The following is a 17,507-nucleotide window of genomic DNA, read 5'->3' as shown; positions in this document are numbered from 1 at the left end:
AACGATGCTTGAACGGTGGAATTCGGCCGTTCAAAGATTTCAGAACTCAGTTCAGATGATTTCATGGACTACGCATGCGTTGTATTAACACGAAACGCTGTCATAATATAAATATATCCTATTTTATTATATTAAGCCTAACGATAAACGATAACATTATTTGTGTTTTTATAATATTTAGTTATAATTATTAAAATGACTATTTGACTATAAATACTTAAATTTAACTTTATTCAAAAACAGCATAAAAAAGGTAGTTCAAAATGGCGACAGTTTTTTGCCTTTTGCCATCTATTGGCATTTCTCGAAAGCTGTAGAACGAGCACTGACATGAACGCGCAATGAGAAATGCATTCCAAACAGAATCGGAGATCACCCGTGAACCCGGTTCAACTGAACCATAGATTAACGCAGGTATGAGAAATCGACCCTAAATTTTACAAGAATACCAGATAGTAAACACCTTTGTCTATCTCGGGTCTAGTTTAACTAAAGTGCACTTTACATCAACAATAAATTGACCAAGTTATTCAAGGCCAAATTTGACGTGTAAAAGCACACTTTGACGTCTATGTTTGTTCAGTGCACTTTACATCAACAATAAATTGAACAATAAATTGACCAAGTTATTCAAGGCCAAATTTGACGTGTTCTCAAAGCACAATTTGACATCCAAGTTTGTTCGTTATTAACTTGACGCCAATAAATTCGTGAATTTCTTGAAAGCAAAATTTTCTTGTCCTCAAAAAAATTGAAGGAACTTGGAATAAATGTTGTAAAAATGTCAATATTTTCAGTAGTACCAATGCAATGATTTTTTTATTAGAAGCTTTTGAATGTCGTTTGTTTCTTTGTTTGAGTAAAGTGTTTGATTTGAAACAGAATAGAATAGAACAGATTAATAAAATAAATAAAATAGAGAGATAGATTAGAATAGATATATAGTATAAAATAAACTGAAATAGAATAGAGTAGAATATAATAGAATATATTTAATATATATGTAGATACTTACTAATAAAGTATTTGATTTAAAACAGAATAGAGTAGAATGTAACAGATTAAATGAAATATATAGATATATTAGAATAGATATATAGTATAGAATAAAGTAAAATATAATATAATAGGTGAAATGATTGTGAAAAGCAATAGTTTTAAGTACCTAGGATCGGTATTACAGAGTAATGGAGAAATAGATGGAGATGCATGCAGTAGAATTAGGGCTGGATGGATGAAGTGGAAAGAAGCGAGTGGTGTGTTGTGACAGAAAAATTCCAATGAAGCTGAAGGGAAAATTCTATAAAACAGCCACAAGACCGGCTATGATGCGCGGAACTGAATGTTGGGCAGTGAAAAAGAAAGCGGAACAACGAATGCATGTGGTGGAAATGAGAATGCTTAGATGGATGAGTGGAGTGACAAAGAAGGATAAAATTAGATATGAGTATATTAGGGGAAGTCTAGGTGTGGCACCAATTGATGCCAAAATGAGAGAGCATAGGTTAAGATGGTTTGGTCATGTTCAACATCGAGACGTTAATCACCCAATACGAAGAATAGCTGAAGTGCAGATTCCTGGAAGGAGTAGGAGAGGAAGACCAAAGAAGACGATAAGGCAGGACATGTTGGTAAAGGGGATTAACATTGATATGACTCAAGATAGAATTGTGTGGAGAAATGCAATTAGGGAAGCCGACACTGCATAGGGATAAGGCAAAGAGAATGATGATGATGATAATAGGTGTAATGTGTAGATACTTATATAGAATAGGTTTGAAATAGAGTAGAATATAATAGAATAAAGATACTATATACCTACATCCCTAATAGCACAAGGATGTCCTTCACAGACTTTAGGGAGGTCCGTTTTCGTCCAAGGAACGTCCTATTTTGGTCCAAATGTCGCGCTACCGAATGTCTGTTGGACGTCCACTTAAGGTCCGAAGGGACGTACATTGGACCTTAATCGGACGTCCTAGGGGACGTAAATTGGGCCTTAACAGGACGTCCTATTTTGGTCCAAATGCCACGTTGCCAAACGTCCAATGGACGTCCACCTAACGTCCGAGGGGACGTTCAGTGAATGTCAATTGGACCTTCATAGGATGTCCCAGTTTGGTCCAATGTCTTGCTGCCGAACGTCCATCTAACGTCCTGAGAGGACCTCCGGTGGACGTCTAGCATCGATATTTAGACCTGTGGAGAATGTATGGTGGGAAATAAAAAATATATTTTTAAGGAACTTATATTACATCTTATATTAAATTACAATTATTGGATATTACATTATTTACATTAAATTACAATACACTTCTCCAAGAAATTAATGCACCACCTTAAAAATAGGGCATTTTTGATGTCTCGAATTTTCTAAACCTGTTGTCCCATCTGAGTGATTTTTTTATAATATAGCCTAGGCTATAGGTTACATCCTTAAGCTTGTCATGCACTGGTAGCTATACTGTAATATATGTATATTAGATCATATCGCTCTCTATAGTAATGAGTGAGCCTGCAGACAGGGAACTAATGGTTCCGTATGTGCAGGCTCACTCATTACTATAGAGAGCGACGTGATATAATATATATTACAGTATAGCTCCCCGTGCATGACAAGCATAAGGCAGTAACCTATAGCCTCAGGCTATATTATTATAAAAAAATCACTTAGATGGGACAACAGGTTTAGGAAATTCGAGACATCAAAAATGCCCAATTTTTAAGGTGGTGCGCAATGCACTGTATATATAGGTAAACTTATATACAGGCTGTAACAAAAATAAAATTTTTGTGTTTATTTAGTTGGCTATCTATTATAGTGTACAATCATCTAGAATATTTTGAACAAACTAAAAACATGAATATATCATCGAAAAAATAATAAAAAGGTCTTAAAATGCTTGGTTAGATATTAAGATCTAGTTAAAAAGAAACCAAAAACTGTATATTTTCTACAGAACGTAGATTATGAATTTTTAAGCCAGCTAATCCCATTTATTATACAGGGTGTCCCGAAAAGATTGGTCGTAAATTAAATCACATATTCTGGGACCAAAAATAATTTGAATGAACCTAACTTACCTTAGTACAAATATGCACACAAAAAAAGTTACAGCCCTTTGAAGATACAAAATGAAAATTCGATTTTTTCGAATATATCGAAAACTATTAAAGATTTTTTATTGAAAATGGACATGAAGCAATATTATTGCAGTAACATCTTAAAGAAAAATTATAGTGAAATTTGTGCACCCCATAAAAATTTTATGGGGGTTTTGTTCCCTTTAACCCCCCCAAACTTTTGGGTACGTTCCAATTAAATTATTTCTGCGGTACCATTAGTTAAACACTGTGTTTTTAAAACTTTTTTACCTCTTTCTATTTTTTCGATAAAGCTCTTTTTATCAAGATATGGCTTCTTTTTAAAATGGTTCAAAATATACCTAAAAATGTAAATCATAAATAAATTTTCATATTATTAGTCTCTACAATCGTACTTAACCATATACAAATATGTGGTGGATTTGACAAATATTCAAAATATCACGATAAAAACTGACTTCAAAAAAGTACTAAGAGGCAAAAAAGTTTTAAAAACATTGTGTTTAATAGTACCACAATAATAATTCAATTGTAACTTACACAAAAGTTTGGGGGGGGGGGTTTAAACGAACAAAACCCCCATAAAATTTGTATGGGGTGTCGGGTGTCCAAATTTCACTATACAGTGGAACCTCGATTATCTGTCTCTCTATTAACTGTTAACCATTTTGTAAGAGAGACTAAAAACTTTTTTTACAGTCACCTCCTGTTTTCATATGATATTTTTTGACATGTTTTGTAGTAAATTCAATTATCTATTTACTACAAAACATGTCAAAATTTACATGTGAAAACAGATGACCCTAAAAATGGTTTTTCGTCTCCTACAAAATTCATGAAAAAGCAGATAGGAGGTATTGTCACATCACCGACGATATACCAGAAGTATATGTGGCCATACCAAATAATACATCCTTGATAAATATAAACATTTTTATTGCACAAAATATATATATTTCTATATATATATTTTTTTTTCCATAATCATCACTACGATGATGATTCATTTGTATTGAATTGTACATTGCAATTCTCTGATGTTTGGGAAAAAGGGCTTAAGTCAGAATTGCACATCGATAATGTTTTGATGATTTCTGGACCAGAAAAATCGGCTCTTTTTATTGGTACATACAGTTTAAGTCTGCAACACTTTTTTTATGGTCCAGAAATCATCAAAACATTATTGATGTGCAATTCTGACTTCAGCCCTTTTTGCCAAACATCAGAGAATTACAATCTGGTCATAACTGACCAATGAGCAATTTTAATTTAACCTAAATTACTACTGTTCCTTAAAATGAAGAGCTTACCCTATAGCGTCTCTTATCTAATCTAACAAGATCGTGCACTATTCTAACATACACAGGCACACAAGCACTACGCTCTGCTTTTCACTATCACCTATCACTCAAACTAGTTCAAAAGGCTTTGTCCTCTTCAATCTTCTAGTTTGTCCAGTAGTAGATATCGAGGAGCTGGATTTCCTCAATATTCTCATACTTATGAAGTTGTTGTTGCTCATGACCTCCTGCTATCTTCTTGATGACTATATTATCCAGGTTCCATTCCTAGGTCTTGATATTTGTTTATAAAGTAATATCTTATTATGCATCGACAATGTGGAGTTTCTTCCAACTAGTCAATACACTTTTTATAGGTATCTTTCTTTTGCCTTTCATAGCCACAACAAGGCTATAATACGTTTCCTTCCTGGTTTTTTTGTAGACCACTTTCAGCTGATTCTAAAAAATTAAAATGAATGGTAATTTTTCTATTCTTTACAATTAAAAATCAAAAGAAATAGGAAATAGGTACTACTATTTACAGGTAATAATATGCATAAATAATTCGTTTCCTAAAGAATACAGAAAATTGAAAACGTTTTTATAATACTTACATAATTGTTTAAACAAAAGAGACCCAGCCAGAGCAAAACTAACAGACAGAACTGCAAAAAAGCCACTAATTTCCATTTTCCCACCCCCTCATCTTATATGCATTTTCCAATCAAAATTTTTAGGTTGTCATGAACATGAAAGACTCAACCTCAACAAATAATAATAAACAAAAAGCTCTACAGCTCTACTTCCACTTCCCGCCAAATGGACACAGGTTGGTGACACTGAATTCACGCCAAATAAATGAAAAAATAGAACAATTTTCTTTTTCGTCAATTTCTTCACGTGAAGTTTATAACGAACAAACTTAGATGTCAAAGTGTGCTTTTACACGTCAAATTTGGCCTTGAATAACTTGGTCAATTTCTTGTCCAATTTATTGTTGATGTAAAGTGGACTTAACGATGGTAACTGTGAAGCAGAAGTTCGGAGACGTATTGGTATGGCAAAAAATGCGATGAGTCGCCTAACTAAAGTTTGGACAGACAGAGACAGATCTATCTCTCAAAATATCAAGATGAGACTGGTGAATGCCCTTGTATTCTCAATATTTCTATACGGAGCAGAGACTTGGACTCTTCGCGCATGCGAGCGCCAAAAAATTGATGCCTTTGAGATGTGGTGCTGGAGAAGAATGCTGCGCATACCTTGGACAGCTCATAGGACAAACGTTTCCATTCTAAATCAACTCAAGATTTAAAAAAGGCTGTCCACAACATATCTGCAACGAATACTGCAATTCTTTGGTCACGTGGTTCGCAGAGGTTTGGAGAGGTTAATTTGTTTCTGGAAACGTTCCGGGGAGAAGATCAAGAGGACGATCACCAACTAGATGGTCCGACCAAATAAAGAATTCAGCTGGAAACTCATTCTGCGAAGCTCTTAGAGCAGCTGAAGATATAGACCAATGGAGAAACATTGTTAGGAGAAAAAATCACGATCCTCGGTAATGGGGAAACGACAAGGGAGAGAGAGAGAAACATGTAGACTTCAATATTTCAGAAAAATACCCAACATATCTATTTGCATTGTTCTTTAAGTTCGTACTTAGAGAACATATTTTGTTTACTACTACACTTGACTCAACATAATACTTCCTGACTTAATTTTCTCGTTTTTTTCTCACTCCTCTCATCCATTCTCCTTTCTGCCACTTGTATTTGTGGTTCCTCTTTCATTTAAACTGCCCAGCATTCAGTTTCATTGAGATCTTTCTGTGACACAACACTTCACTCGCTTTCTTCCACTTCATCCATCTCACCCTTATTCTACTACATGCATTTCCATATATTTCCCCATGTAACACCAATCTTAAGTACTTGAAACTATTACTTTTCACAATCATTCCATCATCCAATGTTATCAATTTATTTATAGTAGGTAACTCCATCTTTAATACTAGTTGTTATTCCCTCATATATGTCTCTCACAAGCTTCACATACTCACCAGAAACTGCTCTTACTGAGCTGTAATCACAGAATCTCCAAGGAGCTGTATCATATGCTTCTTCGAGGTCAACGAATGCATCAGATTAGGGCATTTGTTTATTCCTCTAGTTTTCCATCCTTATAATGAAAAGACGCTGATGGTTTGACCGCTAATCTGCAGAAATCTTTCGTGCAGCAGTTGCCAAAGCTACAATTGACATTTGGCTCGCCAACCTTCGGAAGAAGACGGCGCAATAAGAAAAGGAAGAACGATAACTAACGGTACCTTTATATTTTTATTAAATATTTTTCTATAACATGGCATATCTGTCCAATTCCAACTCAATATTCTGTCCAACTCCTGTCAAGAGTAATAGTGCGGCAGATTCGTGCAAATATTATAAGAATTGTTTATTTAATGATAGAAGCATATAATTTGGGAGACAGACACTACACATACAGTGCGGTGGAATAAGTGTTGCCCCCCCCCTGTTATACTACATTCGCTCTCGCGAGATTTTTTTGACACTGACGTTAGTAATTTCTTTTTTGAAAAATTCAGTTGTCAGAAGTGACTGGAAATTACTACAAAACCAACGCACCTGCTCATATCCAATATTATTAATAGTAAACAGACATAAAAATAACATAAACCTTACGCCAATCAATATTTATTTATTTAAACCATTATAATGTATTGATAGCAAATGAGAAAATTATTTATTGTACAAAATAAAAATATTTTGTAGAAATAAACTTCACAAAATTTTATGAGATTAGTAGACACTCCCACTATTTCTAATAATTCTTCTTTTTTTAATGAAAGATTAAGTTGATTTGAGTTGATTTTAGCAGTTAATAGTGTGAGGTAGGAATTTTTGTGTTGTACGTTTCCTATTCCGAATGTCTCAAAAAAAATCTCGCGAGAGCGAATGTAGTATAACTTGTTTATTTTAAGAATATAAGCAAAACGCTCAGACAGGTCGATTTTTAAACTAACCATAGTATATTATTGTTATTTAACTTATCAAAATGTAAAGTATTAACATTTAACACAAATAAAAACCCTTATCATTATATATATTTTATGCAAAATTCACAGTTAGAAAGAGTGACTTCTGTATGTGACCTCGGCATTTGTTTTCAAAATGTTTTGAAATTTAATCAGCACATAAATAATATTGCTAAAAAATCGCACCAGTTACTAGGTTTTTTAAAGAGGACAACATATGCATTTACAAACACTGAAATAATACAATATTTATATTTTTCTCTAGTGCGTAGTAAACTTGAATTTGCTAATGTAATATGGAATCCTACACAGCTAAATTTAAACCGTTCTATAGAAGTAGTCCAAAACAAATTTTTAAAATATTTGTACTTTAAAAAACATAGAACCAATCCCGAATATGCTTCATATGATCCTATCAGAAAAGAATTTGGTATAATAAAACTTGAGTATAGAAGAAGAGTTTTTGCCATTACGTTTCTTTTTAAAATATTGAATTATTTAATCGATAGCTCCTATCTTATGTCTCAAATAAACCTTTATGTAAAACCACGTAGTATACGCCCTCGTCAACAGACTTTTTTGGTAAATGATGATAGACCGATAACTCGACTATGTCATATACACAATGAATTCTTTTTTTCTGTAAATATATTTGACACAAATCTACCAAAATTTAAGCGTGAAATCAAAGGGATATACACTAATGATTAAATGTTTCGTATTAGTACCTCACTCTTAATATTATCACATGCTTATGGTGAATATTTTATTTTAAGTTTGTGTTAACATATATATATACTTTCAAAAACAAAACATCAAAAACCAACCAAATATGTGGGTAAATACTTGCTGTCTTGGTGAGCTCCCTATGCACGAATAGGTATACGCAGGTTATTTCTGTTCTTGATATAAATGCACTTTTTTTTTTTCTTTTTTTTTATTATTAAACGTTTTTTTTTGTTTTGTTTTTATATGTATACGTTTACACCTTATAATATTTATAATATTTAAGTTCTTTACGTTTTTTCTTTTTTTTTTGTTGTTTGATTTCAATATAATCGTTGTAATAATGTATAGAAACATGTAATTAGGCTTTGCCTGTTTGTTTCTTAAATAAATAAATAAATTATAGCATCAACGTTTCGAACTTTACGCGATCCATCTTCAGGTGACAGCCATAACTTTAATTTTTTTAAATGGGAAAGTACATCATGTTACACCTCATTTAAAAGCTCTGAAAATACTGAGTTCAAAAATGTATAATACTTTAATCCTGTTTAAGAGCGTAGGAGCAAAATTTCGCTCGAATTCTTTCTAAATGAAATAAAGTCGAATCCTGAAAAAACTAATAAATATTTTTAAAAAATTTAAACGCAGAATGAAATATTACAGCATTCTCGATGGTCCAAAGTCCCTGAGAACTCCTATAATGTTTATTTTAATAAGTCACAGTGGTGGAAAAAAGAGAAACTTTAGTGTGATCTTTAATTTCAAATATATCATTCAAAAGAAACTTTTTGTTTATTCTAAGGGACTGTCAGCCCTCGGTAATAATCTAGTCTTTCATTCTGCGTTTAAATTTTTCAAAAATACTTATTAGTTTTCTCATAATTCGAAAAAAATAAATGCGTTTAAAAAGAGTTCAACCGAAATTTTGGGCCTGCGATCTCAGAAAGGATTAAAGTATTATACATTTTTGAAATCAGTATTTTAAAAGCTGTTAAATGAGGTGTAACATGATGTACTTTACCATTTAAAAAAAATCAAAGTTATGCCTGTCACCTTGATACATATGTGACTTACCATGTGCACGATAACTTTTAAACGAAAAGTCTGACTTCAACCAAATTTGGTATATGAGTTATTTTTTTTATGTATAAGATCGAGCTGCCGAAACCGGAAGAATCTGTTTGCCAAAAGTTGAGTTTTTTCTGATTTTTTATGTAAAAGTATGTTGTTTTTTTTTTAATTCTTTTACCCTGTATATATTAATTTTTCAAAAAGGTAATACCGGCACTGAAAAGAGCGTAAAAATATTTTTTAGGAAATATTTTGAACTTTTTATTTATGTTGATTACCATGTACCTAATAAATGCATTACTTATCTTCACATGTACCTATGTGCGGCAGATTCGTACAAATATAAGAATTATTGTGCATTTAGTGGTAGAAGCATATAATTTGGACCACATATACTACACATACAAAGGTTCAAATTTAGATATGAGGCCATCTCAGATTTTGTCTTTTACAAAAATGGCGGGCATTCAAAATGAATCTGCCGCCCATAGGTACATGTGAACATAAGTTATGCATTTATTAAATGGTAATTTACATAACTAAAAAGTTCAAAATATTTCCTAAAAACAATTTTTACACTCTTTTTAATGGCGGTATTACTTTTTTGAAAAATTAATATATACAGGGTGAAAGAATTGAAAAAGAAACAACATATTTTTACATAAAAAAAAAACAGTAAGAACACAACTTCTGGTTAACGTATTCTTCCGGTTCAAGACCTCAATCTTATTCATCAAAAAAAGAACCTATATACCAAATTTGGTTGAAATCTGACGTCTCGTTCAAAAGTTATCGTGCTATTAGTCACATATATATTGATGTGATCTTTATTATTGATATGAGATAATATTCTTATATGTCATTTAATTTAATCAATGCATTAATAATAATCTAATTAATTTAACAGATCACATATCAATATGTTTTCAATCTCAGGGCTTTTTATAAAATTAATTACTTACTTACGTGGCTTCTAAGTATTTCTCAATGGTTCCTAATCGGGATAGGAAAGAAAAGAGTAAAATAATACACACATATGGGTTACAATTATAATCAAAATATTGTTTATTTTATTTAAATGGCAATCACTGCTTAATATTTGCTATATCTTATTATTCTTAAAAATAACATTTACACATGGGAATCTTATTTCCTTTTGGTTTCCAATTGAAAGTTTTTATTAACATTTAACTATTATGATTTATTAGCAACAATTCTATTTAAGTTTGATGAAGCTTTTCTGATATTATTGATTATGTTCTTCAATTTTAAATGTGGTATTTAATACGAAAAACCCATACATTCATGTCCAAACAAATGAGACTGACCTTTTTCTGGTGAACTGAGAATGTCTTCACACAAGACCCGTTTCCTGCTATCCTTGGCTGCCATCAAAACCTCGTCCTGGCTTTCAGTAATGTTCTCCTTTGAAGATTAGCTCGTATAGCTCTCGTTCCTGCTTCTGTCGTGATGCTGTGTTCTACCTTTTTCGAAACTGCAATCAGCTACGGGGACACTCTTGGCTCAAGGAGGTTCTTTACTCTCAACCTGGCCTACCTCTCGTTCCACGATAGATCTCCACACTCACGGAACTACACCGGCTTTCTCACTCTCCGTACACTACCGTCTACTACTGGACTTCACTTCTCGACAGCTCAAAACATTCTGATATATTTTTCATTCATTCCCCTACTTTCTAAATATCCCTTCCAGATTCACAAATCAACCTTCCACCACCAACTCTCATTCGCAGTATTCCTCAAAACCAATTTTTAATCTTTCTAAATATGCTTAATGGATTTCCAAAAAAAATAGTTAATTCCCATTCTAAAATTACTTTCTACTATTTACAAAATTTAATGACCTATTATCTACTTCAACTGAGTCTTATTTAGCATAGGCTAATGATCGAACCTTCCGCGAACAACGATAATGAACTATTATCTATTTCAACTGAGTCTTATTTAGCATAGGCTAATGATCGAACCTTCCGCGAACAACGATAATGGTACGCGACATTCACTTTGTTTATTCTAAGCGCATTGTCCCGACTTTCGTATGCTTCTTCTAATCACTTCTTAAAATTAAATAGAACAAATTGTTGTATACAGGTTGTTCTAAATTTATATGCCCGTGGTTGAGAAAATTGAAAATATTTTATATTAAATTGAATTCTGTTTATAATTATCAAAATTTAATTTTCATATCAAATAGAAATATAACAATATATATAGTCGCCATTTTGAATGCCCGCCATTTTTCTAAAAGGAACAAAAACTGAGATGGCCTCATATCTAAATTTGAACCTTTATATGTGTGGTATATGTGGTCCAAATTATATGCTTCTACCATTAAATGCACAATAATTCTTATAATATTTGCACGAATCTGCCGAACATAGGTATATGTGAAGAGACGTTATGCATTTATTCAATGGTAATTAACATAACTTAAAAGTTCAAAATATTTCCTAAAAAATATTTTGACGATCTTTTCAATGGCGGTATTAACTTTTTGAAAAATTAATACATACAGGGTGAAAGAATTGAAAAAAAAAACAACATATTTTTACATAAAAACCAGGAAAAACACAACTTCTGGTAAACCGATTCTTCCGGTTTAAGACCTCGATCTTATACATCAAAAAAGGAACCTATATACCAAATTTGGTTGAAATCTGACGTCTCGTTCAAAAGTTATCGTGCTATTAGTCACATATGTATAGTCGCCATTTTGAATGCCCGCCATTTTTGTAAAAGGCAAAATCTGAGATGGCCTGATATCTAAATTTGATCCTTTATATATGTAGTATATATGTGGTCCAAATTATATACTTCTATCATTAAATAATGCACAATTGTTTCACATATCGGCTGCACTATAAGATCTTTTTGATACTGTTTGTTCCTTTTTGATTTGTATCTTTTGCTTCTTTGCTTATTTGATTTTATCATCTGAGTAGAGTCCCTTTGGGAAACAGAATTTGTTCCTTTGGGATTCCAAGTTTATTCCATTGAAAATCCACAAAGCTTCCCCATTTTTGAAGCGACCTTTTTCCGATTGGGAATCCTAAGTTCCTCCTCATTTTGAGGCAACCTTTATCCTAATACGAAGGCTCGTTTTCATTCAAGATTCAGCTGGTGACTAGGCTACTATCCACCTAAAGTGATTAACAGATTATTTAAAATATTATGAGTACATTCTCCTTATATTTATCGTATAATTGGACTTAACGACTTCCGCTATTATGGTTTACTCGAAAGAAAGTAAAAAATACGACATAATTTATTACCGTCGTTTATTATCAACAATGAACGATTTTCAATCACTCTTGGATGTAATGTAACACACTTTTTGAAAAAACAACATGAAAGTTCAACAGTCAGGCGATAAAGTGACACAAGTAATAGTTGTTTTTTATATACCAGTGGCAGTGCATCTACAAAAAAAGAATTGGGGCATCATAAATTCTGTTAGGTGATGTAGGACATATCTGCTTTTCTAATCTAGTTAAAAACATATCTATCTCATTCTCCATGTCAAAGATCTCGCCTTTCCATAGACTCGTCCGCTTCATCCCTCCATGATCTTCACGATGTGCTTATTTTTCTCTTTCCTATTGGGCTCCACTACGAGATCTTTGATATCCACCTTGGTCGATCGGATCTTCTCACTTGTCCATACCGAATATAATGTGCTCTTCAATATATTTTAGTATATCCTGTCCTACTGCCATTTTTCTTTTTATCTCCTAATTTCTTGTAGGATCTAGTCTTGTTACTCAACATTTCGTTTGCTGTAATTTTGGAGCTGTTTAGTTTGGTTATTACCCAATTCTCTGATCCATATGTCATTAAACTATGTAACTATAGTATTTTTACTACAAAACCGATATTACGTAGGTCAAAATTTTTGACGTAAGAGAACTGTCAAAACATTAGAATGTGACTTTTTATTATTGTCATGTTTATTATAACCATGAAATAAAAATTTGCGGTCGCTATAATAACCACAATAATTATGATACATAAGAATAACTATGATTTTTGTATAAAAAGACACTGTACGTATCTAATATACTTTATAGAATTGAAATTGGACTATTTAAGCGGCCTCAGGAAAATTTTAAAATTATAAACAATTTTTTGACTTCTCATGCGTTAGTTAGATGGCTCTACTCGAGTTACTTGGGAACAAAAAAAGAATGAAGAAAATTGCTCCATGGGAAGCCGAGAAAATGCTTTTTTTTTAACGTATACCGATTTTGAACTTTGAGATTACATTTTCTCCAACCTAATTTTTGATTGGAATTTTGCTATTTTTGGCAATTTTCCCTCGTAATATCGATAGTTTTTATTATAATAATATATGTTATGATTATTTTAAAGATATGAAAATTGGTGTGACGAAAGAGGATAAAAATAAAAAGGTGATGGTTCGAAAATTATTATCCTATTGTTTATATCTTTGCCGTAAATGCCGGTCAACTTTGACCGGTTGTATCTCAGAAACCACTCATCACAATTAAACGTTTTTTCTTTTAAAAGAAGCGTTCCGCCGCTTTTTCCAATACCGTTTTCATGATTTAATTTAATTTAATATTTCCCGAGATATTCTATTTGTATATAAGCCAAAAAATTGTTTATAATTTTAAAAAATTCCTGAGGCCGCTTAGATAGTCCAATTTCAATTCTTAGATAGGTACAGAGTCTTTTTATACAAAAATCATAGTTATTCTTATGTATCATAATTATTGTGGTTATTATAGCGACCGTAAATTTTTAACTAACAATTCAATTGTTGCTAAACTGTTCATTTAATTTCCATCGGCTTCTGGAATTATAATCTGTACAAAAAGAGCTTTTATACTACCAAGTTATTTAATTATTGATAAACAATTACTTATCTAAAATTTTAGTTGAAAATTAAAGATTTTGATGGAAAAACCCACATTTTCCGGGGAAAATTTTCGTCGAAGTAAATCGAAAAAAACACGTCTCTATGCAGAATTTAATTACGGTGATTTTTATTTGGGTGTTTTTGGTGTAAAGTTAAAATCTTTGGAGTTATAGAGCAAAAATTGAAAAGAACACGATTTTCGGAAGCCATTTTGTTTATAAAAAAAGTAGCACACTATCTGCGGACTTTGCATACCTATATTATTAATATATACAATCATAAGATTCGATTCCAGCAATAAAATTGCTGGTAAATAACTTTTCCCAAAAATGGCCTATTCTCCGATAACTGCCCAGACTATATGCAGTTAGTAACATTTTATATCGTGGTGATGAAAATGGTTAAAAAAAAATTGAGACCAGCTCTTCGCGAAGTATGTTTACAATTAGGAAATAAATTACAGAATATTCTAGTGAATCAAAAGAAAAGAAAACGTCGTAGATGGTGGGCCGGTCCTGGATATTGCGCAGAAATAAACGGGGTGCTAGTGAAACTATATTGAAAGAATTAGCTTCGGAAGATTGTGATTCATATACAAACCACTTAAGAATCAACGAAGACAAATTTCAAGAGATTCTGCAAAAAATTACTCCAAAAATACAAAAAGCCAATACCATCATGAGAGAATGATCAGTCAAAATGATAAAAAGTGGAACTGGTTTTCACGTTAACTGAAATTTCAATGTACTGATCATTTAAAATGAAAATGTGTTCTCATGTTCATTATTTGTTCAGTATCACTGAATCAGTTAGACTGCGTCAGCGAAACTGACAATTGAGAACCCGCCTTAGGCAGGCCGCACATCAAAGAAACATGAAACGTAAATTACGTTTCATGGAAATAAACCACTGCTAAACAAATATATGTCCGGCCATTTATTAAACTCTCCGAAAATAAAAATGTGTCATGAGCATGAATCACACTCGTTTCATTGGTAGGCGGACTTTGAGATTTGTTTAGCAGTGTTTTCTTTTCATGGAACATGTTTTTCGTTTCATGTTTCATGTTTTTCGCTTCATGTTTCTTTGGTATGCGGCTTGGCTTAAGACGCTTTTGGCTTCGTATTGTAATTAGATGAAAATAGTTATTCATTTTTATTTTTATTGGTATGTATTACTCCCATCTGAGTACGTAGGGTTCCATTTTCGTTGGCATTTTTCCGCGCTGGACAGATGGGACATGAATTTCAAATTATAGAATTCCCTCATCTTTCCAGCTCCAGCATCTGATTGGCTTCCATTTTTAGAAGCCACGGATGTGTAACAAGGAAATGGTCCCAATAAAGTTTTTAATTTAATATTATTTTATATTTTATTAAGTTGAAAACTTTCACTCCTGTATTAAGGCGGAGGTAAATTCCTCACCAACCAGTAAAAACATATAATCCGACAGGTATTTTCCTCACCAAATTTAAAGGTTCCTATTAATCCGGTAGGTATTTTCCTCACCAACTCACTCAGGTAATAAAATAAAAATAGAGGTTTAATTTAAGAATGTCTATTATGAAAGCAACCGAAATCCGAATACAAGACATTAATTTCCTTAGATTATAATAATAGTTTATAATATAGATAATATGCAAGACGTATAAATTATTATTTAATACATATTTACTATAATAAGACAGACACTTTACAAAATCCATTCTAGTCATTTGATTAGACTGATATCTTATTAATAAATTTACTACATTTTTCAATTTCAGTTTACCTTGTTTATCTTTGATCGATTTTGCAATATGCAAACTTTAAATTTTAACATACGTATCTACCTGAAATTCTTTAATTTTTTCAAAAAAAATATATATGGATGGATGCGTATTACAAAACGATAAATTAAAATGCGAATGAAAAGATTCGCAAGCATTCGTAATACGAATAACAGAAGAATTTGCCTCTGTCCACAAATATGGGGAGAATATGGCATTTTCGTCTATATAAGTTTAAACTAAATAATCAACATATCTATCTTAAATTTCATTTGGGGGCGTTCAAGTATTACGTAACGCAGTTTTAGAAGATTTTTGACCCCCCTCCTCTCCCCCCAAGGTGCGTTACGTAATACTTGAACGCTCCCTTTCCTGGTTTGCATGACATTAAATCAAACACAAAACAATCTGATACGTCTTCTGGTTTTATATGTAAGGCCAAAAGTATGTTTGAACCACTTGCCTCTTTCAGAATCATTTTTATATTCTGATATTAAATCAACAGACCAAGACATTTCTATACCAAGCTTAGTGTAGGTGAAATTTACAACCATGTATTTCAGTGTTCGGACACATTTCAATGAATGCATTCCTTTTCAAAATCTTCAAAAATTTTACTAGCATTAAACTCAATTTTGAGAGCTTTAAAAATTTCTGATTTTAACAAATAAAAAATATTGTTGTAAATTTCTGTTTTTTTGTTTGGCAGTAAACAGTATAATAAAGAAATATAATGCCCATTAATTAGCCCATGAATAATGAATAATTGCAATGTGCCATCCATATAATAAAATTCAATGTGGCTAAAAGTCTTATATTTGTTTCACAACTAAATATAATTATCCTACTTTTGACACAGTTTATAAAGAGAAAATTTTCCCTCTTGGTTGTTTTTTGAGCACACCCGTCATAAATTCTTGAACCTCATCAATATTGGAAGGAAGTCGACCAGGCATCATTTTTCGTCGATAATTTTTTTTTTATTTAAGTTATTCACTACATGCAATCAATAAACAAAAAAATTATAAGCATGTTAGTTGTTTGTTCAAAGGGGTGTAAGTATAAATTTGGATTTGTTATCCAGTGATAACAAAAACTCCACTAGCCTCTTAAATTATTGAACTGTGCCCTGAAAGGGTAAGTAGTTCACTGCACTGCACTGCACGACACTTCACTTCATTGCTGCTTAGAACCTATGTGGTAGCTCCAGTGGTTTGTGCCTCCTCAGTCTCCGAGTCTGCTCACTATTATCCAGCAGGTTTAGTGCAAGATTATTAGGGTGGTTTTCTAATTTTACCAAATAGCGGCTGCTGTATTCACTCACTGTCTCCTTTACTGTGGCTACTTGAAGATCGTCTCTGATTTCTCTGTTAGGTATAAACCAAGGTGCATTTGTTATGGTCCGTAGTACCTTCGACTGAAAGCGTTCCAATATCTCTTTGTTTGTACACCATAGTTCATATATTGTACTGTTCATAGTTGTACACCATATGTCCATATTGGTTTTAAGGTACTTTATACACCAATAATTTGTTTTTTAAACGTCGATAATTATATATTTTTTCTTATGTAACTGACAACAATCGTAGTAATTGT

At 32.2% G+C, this 17,507-nt stretch overlaps 1 protein-coding gene and 1 long non-coding RNA gene across 6 annotated transcripts in view; one reads left to right on the top strand and one right to left on the bottom strand.

Moving 5' to 3' along the window:
• The window catches only part of LOC114332415 (uncharacterized), a 434,915-nt gene that overhangs the window by 174,554 nt on the left and 242,854 nt on the right, over window positions 1-17,507 (top strand). The window lies entirely within an intron of this gene.
• Window positions 2,235-5,923, bottom strand: LOC126886392 (uncharacterized). The gene is made up of 2 exons (XR_007698593.1): window positions 5,003-5,923; window positions 2,235-4,847 (listed from the first exon to the last, which is right to left on the bottom strand). It is a non-coding gene; the product is annotated as an uncharacterized LOC126886392 (long non-coding RNA).

Source organism: Diabrotica virgifera, chromosome 6, assembly GCF_917563875.1.
Source record: "Diabrotica virgifera virgifera chromosome 6, PGI_DIABVI_V3a".
NCBI classification, from domain to species: Eukaryota; Metazoa; Arthropoda; class Insecta; order Coleoptera; family Chrysomelidae; genus Diabrotica; species Diabrotica virgifera.
Note: the sequence above shows the minus strand (reverse complement) of the source record. Positions and strands in the feature narration are given on the sequence as shown.